Here is a 12,575-nt window from a genome sequence, read left to right on the forward strand (position 1 = left end):
ATGGCTCAGTGGAGTAAAGTACTAGCTGGCAACACAAGCCTGATGACCCAAGTTCACACCCCACCCCCAGAACCTATGTAAAGAGCTTGGTGGGCTGGCCCTCCTGTAACCCTGCCTTCCTAAAATGAGATAGGCAGAGACGGGGTCACTCAGAAGCCAGGGCCGGCTAGCCTGAGAACTCTACACAGGGGCAGAACAAGAAAGGTGCTACTTTAAGCAAGCAGAAGGCAAGAGCTGACTCCCCCAAAATGTTTTCTGATCTCTTTACGCATGCCATGGCGTGTGTGCCTGCATGTGCACGTGACACACACACACTTTAATATTAAAATGTTATTGTCTGGTATTATTTATTTGCTGACTTTTGAAACAGGGTCCCATGTATTCCGGGCTAGCTTCAGACTCAATACACAGCTGAGGATGACACTGAACTTCTGATCTCTTGCCTCCACCCCCTGAGCCCTAAGATTACAGATGGTCATCACCACATCGGTTTATGTGGTGTTGGGGATGGAACTCAGGCGTTGTGCATGCTGAGCAAGCACCCTCCCAACTGAGCTACTTCGTGAGCTACAGTGTCTGAGATTTAAGGGTTTCTCAGGTGTCTGTGTTCTAGTGGTAGTCTTACACAGTACACTTGCCGGCTATGATGGATGCGGAAATGGAGGCCCTAGACAGATAACCCAGCCAGGGTATTGTGGAAGCAACTGGAATGAGGTGGGCAACCTGGATGGTTACTAAGGAGTGTGGTTCTAGAGGCTGGAGTCTGAGGCTGCAAATGTCAGGGCTCCCTTAGATTGCCACACTTGGAGTAGAGTGCTGTTTTCTGTCCCCATAGCTGCCTGGGAGATCAGAGAATAGTGCCTGCTACGGTCTGTGTCCTGTGTCTTAAAATGTCCTAACTGGGAGGAGCAGAAGGAAGGCTGGTGACCCAGTGTCTGTGAGACAAGCTGTCCCCTTGATCCTGCTTTAAGTTATGTTTGATGGTATCGCAGCTCCGTCTGTGTAGTACCTTAGCACGCACAGTAGGCACTTCACAAATGCCTCTCATGTATCCCCATGTTAGAATGGAAGTGCCACTGGGGCACCTGAAAGGGTGTCCTGCTGACCTCATTTCACAAAGTGCCATCTCTCCATGGCTGACAAAAGTCTAGAACCTTCTGGAACATTTCACGTTTCTATGTGATTGCTCACAAAGAGAAGGAACCCATATCCACAAGGCAGTGGTCAGTACTAGAACAATGGACAAGTCCAGCATCCCTGTCTACTACCCTCTATTCCCTGCTGAGGGCCCAGCTTGGGACCTTGGGATTGTGGCTCAGCTCCTGCCTCAGGTGCATGGGCCCTCTGGCTGCCAGGGGCACCAAGGGCTTGCCCATCATCTGGGGAATGCAGACTCACAGGAATGTGATTTGGTGGGTTCTGGGACTGATGGGAGCTATGTCCACGTACAGCAGAGTGTGCCTTCTTAGAAACCACCTGGCATGTCTAACCTACCTGAGAGCCTGGGGTCACTTAAGACAACAGTGGATGGCAGCAGTGCTGTTCCTGCTGGACTGTGAACAGCTGGACAGACTGAAGACACACCTTCAAGGTCAGGCCCAGCTGCAGGGTAGGAGCCATGGGGGGGTAGCAGGAGAGGAGGGAGCGGGGTCAGGTCTGAGAAATTAAACAGTAGTAAGTAGCCCTGTGCTGGTGAAGTAGGCCAAGGCCATTAGTGCTCATTAAAGTTTAATACCCATCAGGGCTGCGCAGCCCGGTGGACATTGCTCTAATTTGATGGGTGTAGAGGGAGAATTCATGGAGGCTGGGGGATGGCCGCTACTGTGCTAACAGGAAAAGGGCCAGAGGAGCAGTATTCAAAGCAAATGCCTTGCTCAGTCCCTGCGGGGAGAGGGCATGATGGGCTGCCCTCAGGATTTTCCCTTTGTCCTCAAAGTTCTAGACCCTGCTTGGAGCCAGGCCCCATCCTTCTATTTAAAAGAAAAATGTTTTAGATATTTTTTTTCATTGATATATGTGTGTTTTACCTGAATGTATGTGCATCAGAAAGTAACCAATCCCCAAGATGGTTGTGGGCCACTGTGTGGGTGCTGGGAACCAAACTTTGGTCCTTTGAAAGAGCATCAACTGCTGAGCCCTCTTTCTAGGCCCTCTGCCTTGCTCTTCGTAAGCTGTGGGGACCTAGTATGATTCACTTGTCCCCTTCAACATCCCCCAAAGTATCTCCTACAGCAGGACACCACGCACCTTCTCTGACAGCCAGGCTGATCCTGGAGGAGGTGGCTTAAGCAGGGGATTAAGCTAGCAGAGAGAAGTATCTGGTAAAATACATGGGCACACCAAGGGACCTGGGAAGAGAAGGTAGGTCACAGCAGGGCAGAGCAGGAAAGGCAGGATAAGGATATGAACTTGGCTATAAACTTCAGAGTGAGAAGGGAGTGGACAGTTAGGATTCGTTCATGCCAAGAAAATCTAAGCTGTAGGCTGCAGAGCTCTAGGGCTTCAGAACAGCAGTAATCCCAGGGAATGTCAAAGTGGACATCCAAGGAGAGCTGAGTTCTCTCCCCCCCCCCCACATACACACCCCTCATGGCTGGTCTCCAGTCTTGGCTCACAGAGAGAGATCCTCCCATTCCACAGGTGGAAAGACTGAGGCTGGAGAACAGGTTCCAGTTACACAAAGGTGAAACAACTATAAAAAGGGGCCTCAGAGTCTAGAGGCCTAGCCAGGATGGCCCCAGGCTGGCATGTGTCCTGGCTGGAGACACCGCCCCATGGCCGGCGCCCAGCTCCCCCCCCCTCTGGCTTGGCAGCTGGGCACTATGCCCAGCCTTGCGGCAGGGCTCCGGGGCTCCCTTCTCGCCAGGGCTCCTGAGAAAATCCTTCTGGTCTTTGACTCATTCTTAATAAAGGTTCTTCCCTCTGCCAGCTCTGTCCTCCCCTGCCCACGCTCTCCAGGGGCCTGCCCAGAACAGCTCCTGTCACCACCACCCCCTGCCACCTCCTCCCCAGCCTCGGCCCCTTTCCCAGCCTGGCCTGGAGCAGAGCCCAGAGCCCGCCCAGAATAGATCAGCAGTTGGAGAAAGGAGGGGTGTCTTGGAAGGCCTGGCCGGCTAGGTCCCCCAACCAGATCTGAAGACTTGGCGGCCCTGTCCTTTGGCTATATACCTGCACAATTTCAAAATGCCCCCCCATCCCAGCCTCCTATTTCTAGCATGTTCACAAGGATACAAATAGATCTTTGCCGAGTTCCCAGGCTGCCCGTTCCTTGGCCTCAGCCAGTCCTCATTCCCAGCTTGTGGTCCATCTGTGTTGGGAACCCATTGTGCCCTGTGAGGAGGAGGTGAGATGCAGACTCAGCCACTGTGGGAGCACAGCAAGGCCTCCTCCAAACAGCTCAGCAGGAAAGGGGGAGCCAGCCAGTGGGAGGGAGTCTGCTTTTAAGAGCTGAGTACAAACCCAAGTGAACAGATTCTGGCATGGGCTCTAGACCCTCTCTCGTGCCGCCATGGTGCCAGAGTTGCATTGTCTCCCTGCCCCATGGCACTGTCCTGAGCACTTGGAGGAGGTAAACACATGACCCCCTCTATCAGCTGCCAGTGTCTTCCTATGCCCGTGGAGCTGCTGAGACCATGGGAAGGCCCCAGGGCCAGCAGATTCCCGGTCCCTAAAGCTGGGAAAGGACTATACTTGGTTCAGGGTTCTTAGGTCATTGCCAGGTCCCCTCCAAGTCATGAGGGGTTACCCAGGGGCTTCTCAAATGGAATGGTGCTATTGGGACTTGAGTTTACCACAGGCAAGGCTGAAACCAGGAAAGCCACATCTGGGGCTGTAGCTGCAGACTGAAAAGATTCCATCTCCTTTTGTACAGAGCTTGCAAGACGAGAGAGTCAGAGGCACAGTATGGGGCAGAGAGAGACACAAGGTGATCTGCAGAGGTGGTTGAGGAGAGAGGGGGGACAGAGAGTCTTCGGGGCTACCAGGGCAGGGCAGGGTCTGAGGCAGCTGCGCTCACTCTCCTTGAGTGGAAGGAAAAGGGCAAAAACTCTGGAGGAGAGGAGAAGTAAGAAAGGTGACCTGTCCCAGAAGCCAGGCCTAAGGTGTCCCTGCTTGGCTCACAGGGTCACCAGTGGCCCAAGGCTGGTCAGGGAACTAACCCTAGAGGCAGCACCCAGCTTCCTGCTTCCTGAGCTGTCATGTCCAGGTCACAAGTTCCAAAGTCACCTTCCACACAGGGAGCTGGGCTTCCTGACTCAGCCCTGGGCTTCCCAGAGCGTCTGACAAGGCAGGAGGCACCACCTGCCACAAGCAGCCATCTGGCCCTCTCACGCGGCCCGCTCCACACCTGGGCCTCCTCCCTCATCCTTCTCTAGGGACAGGGCCCTGGTTTGGAGACTGAGCTGAGGAGGGCAGGGCTCATCCTCCTGATGGTCTGGCCAGTGCTGGGGTTATGAGCATGACCCATCCACAGCACCCAGCTTTCTATGTGGGTTCTGGTGTGGGACAAGGCCTCATGCTTGTATAGCAAGCACCTCATTGGCTGAGCTTTCTCTGCAGCCCCAATGTCTAGTTTTCTTGGTTTTTTTTTTTAAGATTTTATTTTATTTTATTTTGGTTTTTCGAGACAGGGTTTCTCTGTGTAGCTTTGGAGCCTATCCTGGCACTCGCTCTGTAGGCCAGGCTGGCCTCGAACTCACAGTGATCCGCCTGCCTCTGCCTCCCGAGTGCTGGGATTAAAGGCGTTAAGATTTTATTTTTATTTTATTATGTATACAATATTCCGCCTCCATGCATATCTGTACACCAGAAGAGGGCACCAGATCTCATAACAGATGGTTGTGAGTCACCATGTGGTTGCTGGGAATTGAACTCAGGACCTCTGGAAGAACAGCCAGTACTCTTAACCTCTGAGCCATCTCTCCAGCCCCCAATGTCTAGTTTTAAATGAGACATTTTCCTAGACTGACCCTGAAAACCTCTCTTAGAGACATCTTCCTTCCCCTCCTAAGTTTTTTTTTTTTTTTTTTTTTTTTTTTTTTTTTTTGGTTTTTCGAGTCAGGGTTTCTCTGTGGCTTTGGAGGCTGTCCTGGTACTAGCTCTTGTAGACCAGGCTGGTCTCAAACTCACAGAGATCCGCCTGCCTCTGCCTCCCGAGTGCTGGGATTAAAGGCGTGTGCCACCAACGCCCGGCTAGTTTTTTTATTCTTAATTATATGTATTTGTGTGTTGGTTGTGGGGCAGTGTGCACCTGTGAATACAATGCCCAAGGGGGCCAAAAGAGGGCATCAGATCTCCTGGAGCTGCAGTTCCAGGTGGCTCTGGGAACCAAGCTCAGAGCTCTGGAAGAATAGACATCACTCTTTAGTTCACAGAACTTACTTTTTACAAGGATCTTAGGCCCAAGCTCCACCAACAGATCAGTTGATTTTGATTCCCAAAGGGGAGGGATTGTAAGGCCATAGTGTATCCTCAGGGTTTCCAGGCCAATCTTTGCACTGCCCAGGCACACTGCTTCGAGACCTGGGACCTCAGTTTGTCCAGCTGTAAAATGGGAGCACCTGGTTTGGTGTAGTTTGAGTGTATCCCCAAGGGCTCTGTATTGGCTTTGAACCCTGTTCTGCCATCCTAGGTGAGTGGTGTTCAGAGGTGGGGCTCTTGGGGACACACTGGGATTTGGTAGGCAGGGCCTATGACTAATCCTAGTGGCTATGTAAGAAGAGGGGCCAGAGGCTTGCCCACATAGCTACACCACCTCAGGACTATACCAAACACTGTCACCAGATTGTCTGCAAGCTACAGAAACCTCTTTTCTTTGTAAGATTACTCATCTATGGGCATTTCATTGTAGTAATGATGAAACATGCACGATACAGATTGGAACAGGGGGAGGGACCTATTCCAGATGCCACAACGGGGCTGAAGCTAAAGGGGAGCAGATTTCTTAAAGGCCTATTCTGGGTATTTGTGGTAAACAACAAGATTTCTCTGGGCCTGCTAGTGATTGTATTTGCATGGTGAGGGGATGTGTACATGAACTTTTATGTGGGAACACATGTAATGTGTATGTGTAGTATTCCAGCTGATGTGGGTATACATGGGTATAAGTGTAGTGTGTGTGTGTGTGTGTGTGTGTGTGTGTGTGTGTGTGTGTGTGTGTGTGTGTGTGTGTGTGTTCACATGTATGTTCATTTGTTTGTGCATGTGTGGAATCAGTTACCTCTGTTGCTTACCTGTGTGTGTGCTGTCTGTCATGTGTATATGCACATGCTCAATCTCTGTGTGTGTGTGTGTGTGTGTGTGTGTGTGTGTTACATTTCAGAGCCCTTTGGAGTTTCCCAAGGAGTTTTCAAGCAAGGTGCCTCTCCAGCTACTCAGCAGGGTCTTTGTGCCTTCAGAATGGTAGACTTCTGTGTGAATTGCAGGCCTCACAATGTCATATTATCAACATTTGTTTCATTGCCGAAGTGCAAGGCATAGTGCTCCCACCTACCTCAAATCCAACACCCCTTTCTTGGAGCTCTTGAAAGCCCCTTCTGGCTCCTTCATAAACTTACAAGTATTCAACATGCTCCTGCCTCCATTTTGTAAGCTATAAAGTGGGATGATAGCAGTATCCAGTCTCACGCCTTTGGCTCACATCTGTGGGGGAGGAGGGCACTCACATGCTGGGCGCTGCCCTAGGCATGGGGACAGCAGAGGTCCTCACTCTTGAGTGTGATTTCTGTGAGTCAGGGAGTGACACAGCCCTAGGATAGCTGTGGTAGGTGGGGCAGGCTCCCCGTGCCCCAGCTGTTACCAGTTAACACACTTCTCCCTGATAGTTGCTGCCTGTGCAGTCAGTGCAGAGAGGTCCCATCAGAGCCAGGGCCACCAGCGGCCTCCTTCTCAGACTGTTAACTGTTTGACTGCCGGACTTACATTGGTCCTGAAGAACCAGGAAAACAGAACTATGACCAGAAACCCTTGGCTCTCCCACCCTGCTGAGAGATACGAGACAGGGGAGGTATCTACGTGAGTACAGTTGTGTCTGTATATGGGTTATCTGCGTGTCATTTTGTGTCTGTTATGTGTGTCTGTGTCTCTTTCCATGTGTGCCTGAATCTGTGATTGTGTCCGTGTATCTCTATGTCTATGTCTATATCCATGTATGTGTCTGTACATGTATGTACAGTGTGTCTCTGTGTATGTCTGTGTATGCATCTGTATGTCTGTGTGTGTCTAGAAAGGGCTTCGGTGGTGCCCCACCTTCGAACATGCAAACATCTGTCAGAGGAGAATACCCAGATCTAGACCTGGCACCCTGAGAGTCCCAGCTCCATATATAGAGACCTTTCTCAGCCCTTCCTGGATGAGAGGAAGCAGCCCTGGTGATGGCAGAGGGACCGGGTGGGGGTGTGCCGAGGGTGGAGCCTGCCCATTTATTATTTAGCAGCCCCTCACTTCACTTCACTCTCCCCGATACTTTTACAACCTGTCAGTAAATAAAAAGATTCTCTATTATTTATGGGAATGGAGCTGAACAGGCCAGGAGGATTTAGTGTTTGTTCTCAGGAAGCCTCAAATGGCTACAAGGAGAGCCAGGCAGTGGCTGCACCAGCCACATGGGTCAATCAGGGGCTTGGTTAGATTTTCTGACCCACAGAGATCTACCAATACCTCCCTCTGGGTGCCTTCCCAGGAGTGAGGTGTCAGGTAGACTGTCCGGCCCAGAGAGGCCAAGGTGCCAGGCCCAGGCATGTGGCTTAGGCCCTGCTGTTGGTAGTCTTAGTGGTTACACAGGGCAAGATCACCAGCTAGTATGTGCTGACAGGTGGCGGGCTGTTGGGTCCTCAGCTGAGAAGTGTATGAAGGTTTTATTGCGTACCCACTGTGTGCACATGACACTACATACAAGTTGGAGCTGGTGTATGTCCTATGGCCTGGGAAACTATGATCTGTCCTGGTGCCAGTTATGCATAGCCATCCCCTGTGAACATTGAGTCCCTCTCTGCCTCCTCCTGGGATACTTGTAATGGAAAGTACTGTTTCATAGTCTGGGTCTACCCTGTCCCTGGGTCAAGCTTTCTGCCCTCCATGTTTCTAGCAGTCTGTGTGCAAACAGCAAGATCAGACTCCCACACCAGATCTCTAGCCTTCAGGAGGTGAACCCCCAGGAAATAGGATCTGCACTTGCATGTGCAGTTAAAACAGCATGAAACCCTCCCACCCAAAGATGTTCTTTTGGGAGGTGGGGTGGAAAGAGGGAGCCATTTAAGGGTGGCTCCTGTGAGCCCTGGAAGCAGGCCATGTGCAGAGGCCAGAGGCCAGTCTGAATGGAGGCAACGAGCTGGGCAGGCTGCCAGATCACACTAGCTTGACTGGGAGCCCAGGTGGGCTGGGCCCTCACTACTGAGGGTGAAAATGGGCATGGGAGCCAGCCCTACAAGCTTGCAGAGTGGGCGCCAGTCCACAGGACATGTGACCTGCTGTGTGCTGCCGAGAGGAGCATCTGTGGTCTCTAGCCCAGGAATGAATCACCAAGAATCAGACTCTAAAGTTTCCTCCTTCCCATGGCCTGTGTGGACTGGAGTTCAGTCTCCTTTCATGACCCCTTGGGGCTAAGGTGTCAGTCACTGAAGGTTTGACTGAGTCCATGTGCCAATCTGTGCCGTAGCTGGTGGTAGAACTTGGTCCTATGGGAGCTGTGCTCCTTGCTGGGCATTGGCTGTGCTCAGTTCCCTGCCTGTCACATGGCTTCCTCATGTGGTCACCTCTCATGTGGCTGCTCATTTTTGTGGCAATTTTTTCGTAGTATTGAGGATTTGTGTGTGCTAGAAAATTCCTTTCCATCAAGCTACACCCCAGACACCTTTTTACTTGAAAAAAAACATGTTTTTAAAGATTTATTTTATGTGTATGAGTGTTTACCTGCATGTGACATAGCCAGCTTGGAAAGGGGTTCAGATGTTCCTAAGGCAGGCAGACTGGTATCACCCCCTCCCCAACTGTCACAGCCATGAATGGCAGCTCACCCTTCCAGTGGAGTTTCTAGTGTTTCTTGTTAGGGTCACTTGTGCCTATAGACAGCAAGGGCTGTGGGCACCTCACAGGTTCCCATCAATGGTCGTCCAGACTCCTCCCACTCATGTCAGTGAGCTCCTTGAGCACCTGCAGATCTGCACAGGTATGTGGCAGTCTGGGAAGGGGTGGGACACACAGCTGATCCTGGCTGTAGTGACCAAGTCCCCAAGTGACTCATGAATGGCAGTAGCTCTGAGTCCTCATCCCTGCTCTGCATGTGTACATGGTAGGAAGGGGACACCTACGGGACTCAGGCCAGAAGATGAGAACCATCCCACCAGGTCTAGCTTCCATGTCTGCCACATAGGGTGTGAAGTGCACATTTCCATCAGGCTGTTGTGCTCAGGCTTGACATCTGACCCTGCTTGGGGTCTTCTCTTTCATTTGTTCTGTAGAAGAAAGATCCAGAAGGCTCCCTAACTGACAGAATGATAGCACTAGCTCTACCTGGCCTCTACATACAGTTTGTGAAACATGTCTCCCGGCCTATGCCCAGGACTTCAGAGTAGGGAGAAGTTGCTGTAAATTGCACATTGGTGTGACTTTGTGTATGTTGAGACCTGCTCTGACACTTGTAGCCCAGGCTACCCTCAAACTGAATCCTCCTGCCTCAATTTTTGTGCTAGGATAGCAGGTGTGTGCTGGCTCACATTTTGTATGCTGTGTCTCTGCAGCTATTAAGTCCCTCTGAGAAAGGAGTTTCTTCATGTGTGCACAGGACCTGTCACTGGTCTGATGTGACATGAATGACTAAGAAATGGACAAACAAGGCTACAGGACCATTCATCCCAATCTAGGCAAACCAGCATCCAGGGTCCTGCTGGCTCCCTGGGCATAGCCCCTCAGCATAGACAGACAGCCACCTGCACAGCCTCCATCTCCCAGGATCCTGTAACCGGATATGCCCCATTGGGAAGAAGATCCGTTCCCTGTGCAGCAGAGGGGCGGGGGCCAGCGCAGCCCCTGCTGGCCTCCAGACCTTAACAGCTTGTCCCCCCTGTCCTGAAGGTGCTTGCTGCCAGCCCGGCCGTGACAGTTTTATTGGCAGGCGGGCCTGCTGGAAGGATTGTGGGCTATTTACAGTGTTGAGGCCGTGGCTTTGCAAGGAGACAGTTCACATAAATCCCCATGATGGATCCGTTATCACTTCATTGAACTCATGGTGGACCCGTGGAAGGCCGGGCAATAACATGCCGTTTCCTAGGTTTGCGCGGCCCTGGGATACATTAAATACACTTTATTTATGGCCAGCCCTCGCGCGCTGTGGGCAGGAGAATGCGGCTTTTGCAACTATCGTCTAATTTTATGATGAGCATTACAGCCGGGCCTATAATTTGCGCCTTTTTATTCATTAGACACTGGCGCAGCCATAAGTCAAAAAGGCCCAGGGATTTAGATGCGGATCCAGAAGATAAACTATTGACAAGCCAGATGTATTTTTACATTAGAGCGCCTTTACAATAGTTTATGTTGAGAGTGGAATATAAATTGCGTTATTAAATATGAGCCTCTCTCGGAACTGGGGCTCCTAGTGAGCTGGAGGGGGAGGCCTAGGGTGGGTGGTGGGGAGGCCGGCCTAATTTCTCAAGGTTGAATGCAGTGCTGCTCCAGGCTTTGCTCTGTTCACAGGGAGCCCCAGGTGAGAGCAAGTGTCGGCAGCATGGGAACCAGGGCTCAGTCCAGCCTGCTCTGGGCAGGCAGCAAATGTGGAAACACCTGACAGACCATTGGCCACAGTAAGGACGGCCATACTTGGTCTCTGCGGTGTGCTGGGTAAGGGTGGTCATGCTGGGCACACACTGTTGCAGGTGCTCATCAGGGTTCTTCCTTGTCCCCCAAGGATAAAATAACAGCAGTATCAAAACCCTTGGCTTGCACCTGTGTGAAGAAGACCCCAGCTCTCGGGCCCTGGAATGGCTTGGAAACCCAGGAATTGCATAGAGTTCAACACAGTGACCCTTTTGTCAGGACATACTCTCTGATGGGAGTTGGCCTGTGCCTTGTAGGGTGTCGAGCGACACCTGATCTCTGTGCACTGCATGCTAATGCCCTCTGCCTCTAGAAATTGTGAACTGCCCTCCCTGACATGGACATTTAAGTCCTGTCAGCTCCAACTTGGCTTCCTGTGACCCTGGAAGGGCTGGTACACATGTATACAGAGCAGCTACAGGAATCCAGCCTTCACTGCAGTCTCCACAGTTCCTTGGGGGAGGGAGGTGCCCAGGTTAGGCCATCTCAGGAGTCAGACCTTCACTAGCGTTCCTGGGTTTGTTGGCCCGGTGGGAGTGGTCAGGACTGTGGGTCCCTGACATCCTCAGAGCCATAGCAGAGGTTGTCAGGCTTCAGCAGATTTGGCACCACTGGACCATAGGTCACAGCCCAAGTTGCTGTCTCTTTGATTCAGGGGGCCAGGCAAGCAGAGCCCCTGCATGTCTAAAAGCTGGCAGGCCTTGCAAACCCAGGGACTCCCAGGAGAATTGCTGCTCTGAAGGGTGATCTATAGGGCCAAGGTTACTGGAACTGAACCCAGGAGCCTTTAATGTGGCTACGAGGTAGGGTGAGTAGGGACAGGGCTGGCAGGACTATCCCCAGAACACGTACATCCTCATAGGTATTGCCAATGCCATGCATGTACCACCATCCTAACGGGCCGTGTGCCTTATAAAACTGATTTGAGCTGCACAGTGGTGATGCACATGTTTAATCCCAGCACTCGGGAGGCAGAGGTAGGTGGATCTCTGTGCATCTGAGGCCAGACTGGTTTACAGAGAGAGTTCTGGGTGGGTAAGTCTCATGCCCATGTAGGTATCACCTGAGCAGTGTGCCACTGATCTGAGATGGATGGGACACCTGGGTAAGTCCAACAAGTGTGCCCCTTCCCACTCTATGTGCAGAAATGCAGCAGGTGAGTGTTCACACGTGTAAACTCAGTACATGGGAGGCAGAGGCAGGAGGAGAGAGTTCAGGGCCGCTGTAGCCTTATCACAGCAGGCATCAAATGCCCCAGCCTGAATAATTTCTTGGTCCACCTCAGTCTCCCTCCTGGCCACCTATCCTGACCAAGCTGAGCGGAAGCCCCACCTCTTTCAGGAAGCCATCCTGCCAATGTAGAAATAGTGCTCACAGGCTGTGGCTTCCAGGGCCCTGGCCTCCCTGTCACCCCTAGATATCAAACAAGAACCACCTAAAGGATGTGGTCCATGGCCACAAGGACAAACAGTCACCATCCTTTGCAGGCTGTCCCAGCAGCCCTTGCTGCCTGTGGACAGAGGACAGTCTAGAATCCTGTTGACAGCTGAGCAAGGCTGCTGGCTCCTTAGAGCGGCCTGGCGGCACTGGGGGAGAGATTGGCTACAGGGGACAGCAAAGCTTTCCAAGTTCTGGCAGGTCTACGAGAGGTCTGCTTGCCAGGAGAGAGCTTTGGGCGGGAATGGAGTTGGCAGGCAAGGCTGGCCCCCAAGTGCTGCCTGCATGATCCCTGGTGGGATCCAGTTGGCATTGGACACTCAAGTCTG

General features: G+C 52.0%; 1 protein-coding gene across 4 annotated transcripts in view; it reads left to right on the plus strand.

The window, feature by feature from the left end:
• Nucleotides 1–12,575, plus strand: part of Gse1 (Gse1 coiled-coil protein) — a 344,296-nt gene that overhangs the window by 145,911 nt on the left and 185,810 nt on the right. Inside the window, exon 1 of one of the 4 annotated variants that reach the window (XM_027410725.2) lies at nt 6,721–7,011. The exons of 2 other annotated variants lie outside the window; for them this stretch is intronic. The gene's annotated coding sequence lies outside the window, so the exon portion shown is untranslated. Of the gene's footprint in view, nt 1–6,720; nt 7,012–12,575 lie in introns of those variants that run through there. One more of the 4 variants, XM_027410728.2, reaches the window with a different exon arrangement.

Source organism: Cricetulus griseus, chromosome 3, assembly GCF_003668045.3.
Source record: "Cricetulus griseus strain 17A/GY chromosome 3, alternate assembly CriGri-PICRH-1.0, whole genome shotgun sequence".
In the NCBI taxonomy this organism is placed as follows: domain Eukaryota; kingdom Metazoa; phylum Chordata; class Mammalia; order Rodentia; family Cricetidae; genus Cricetulus; species Cricetulus griseus.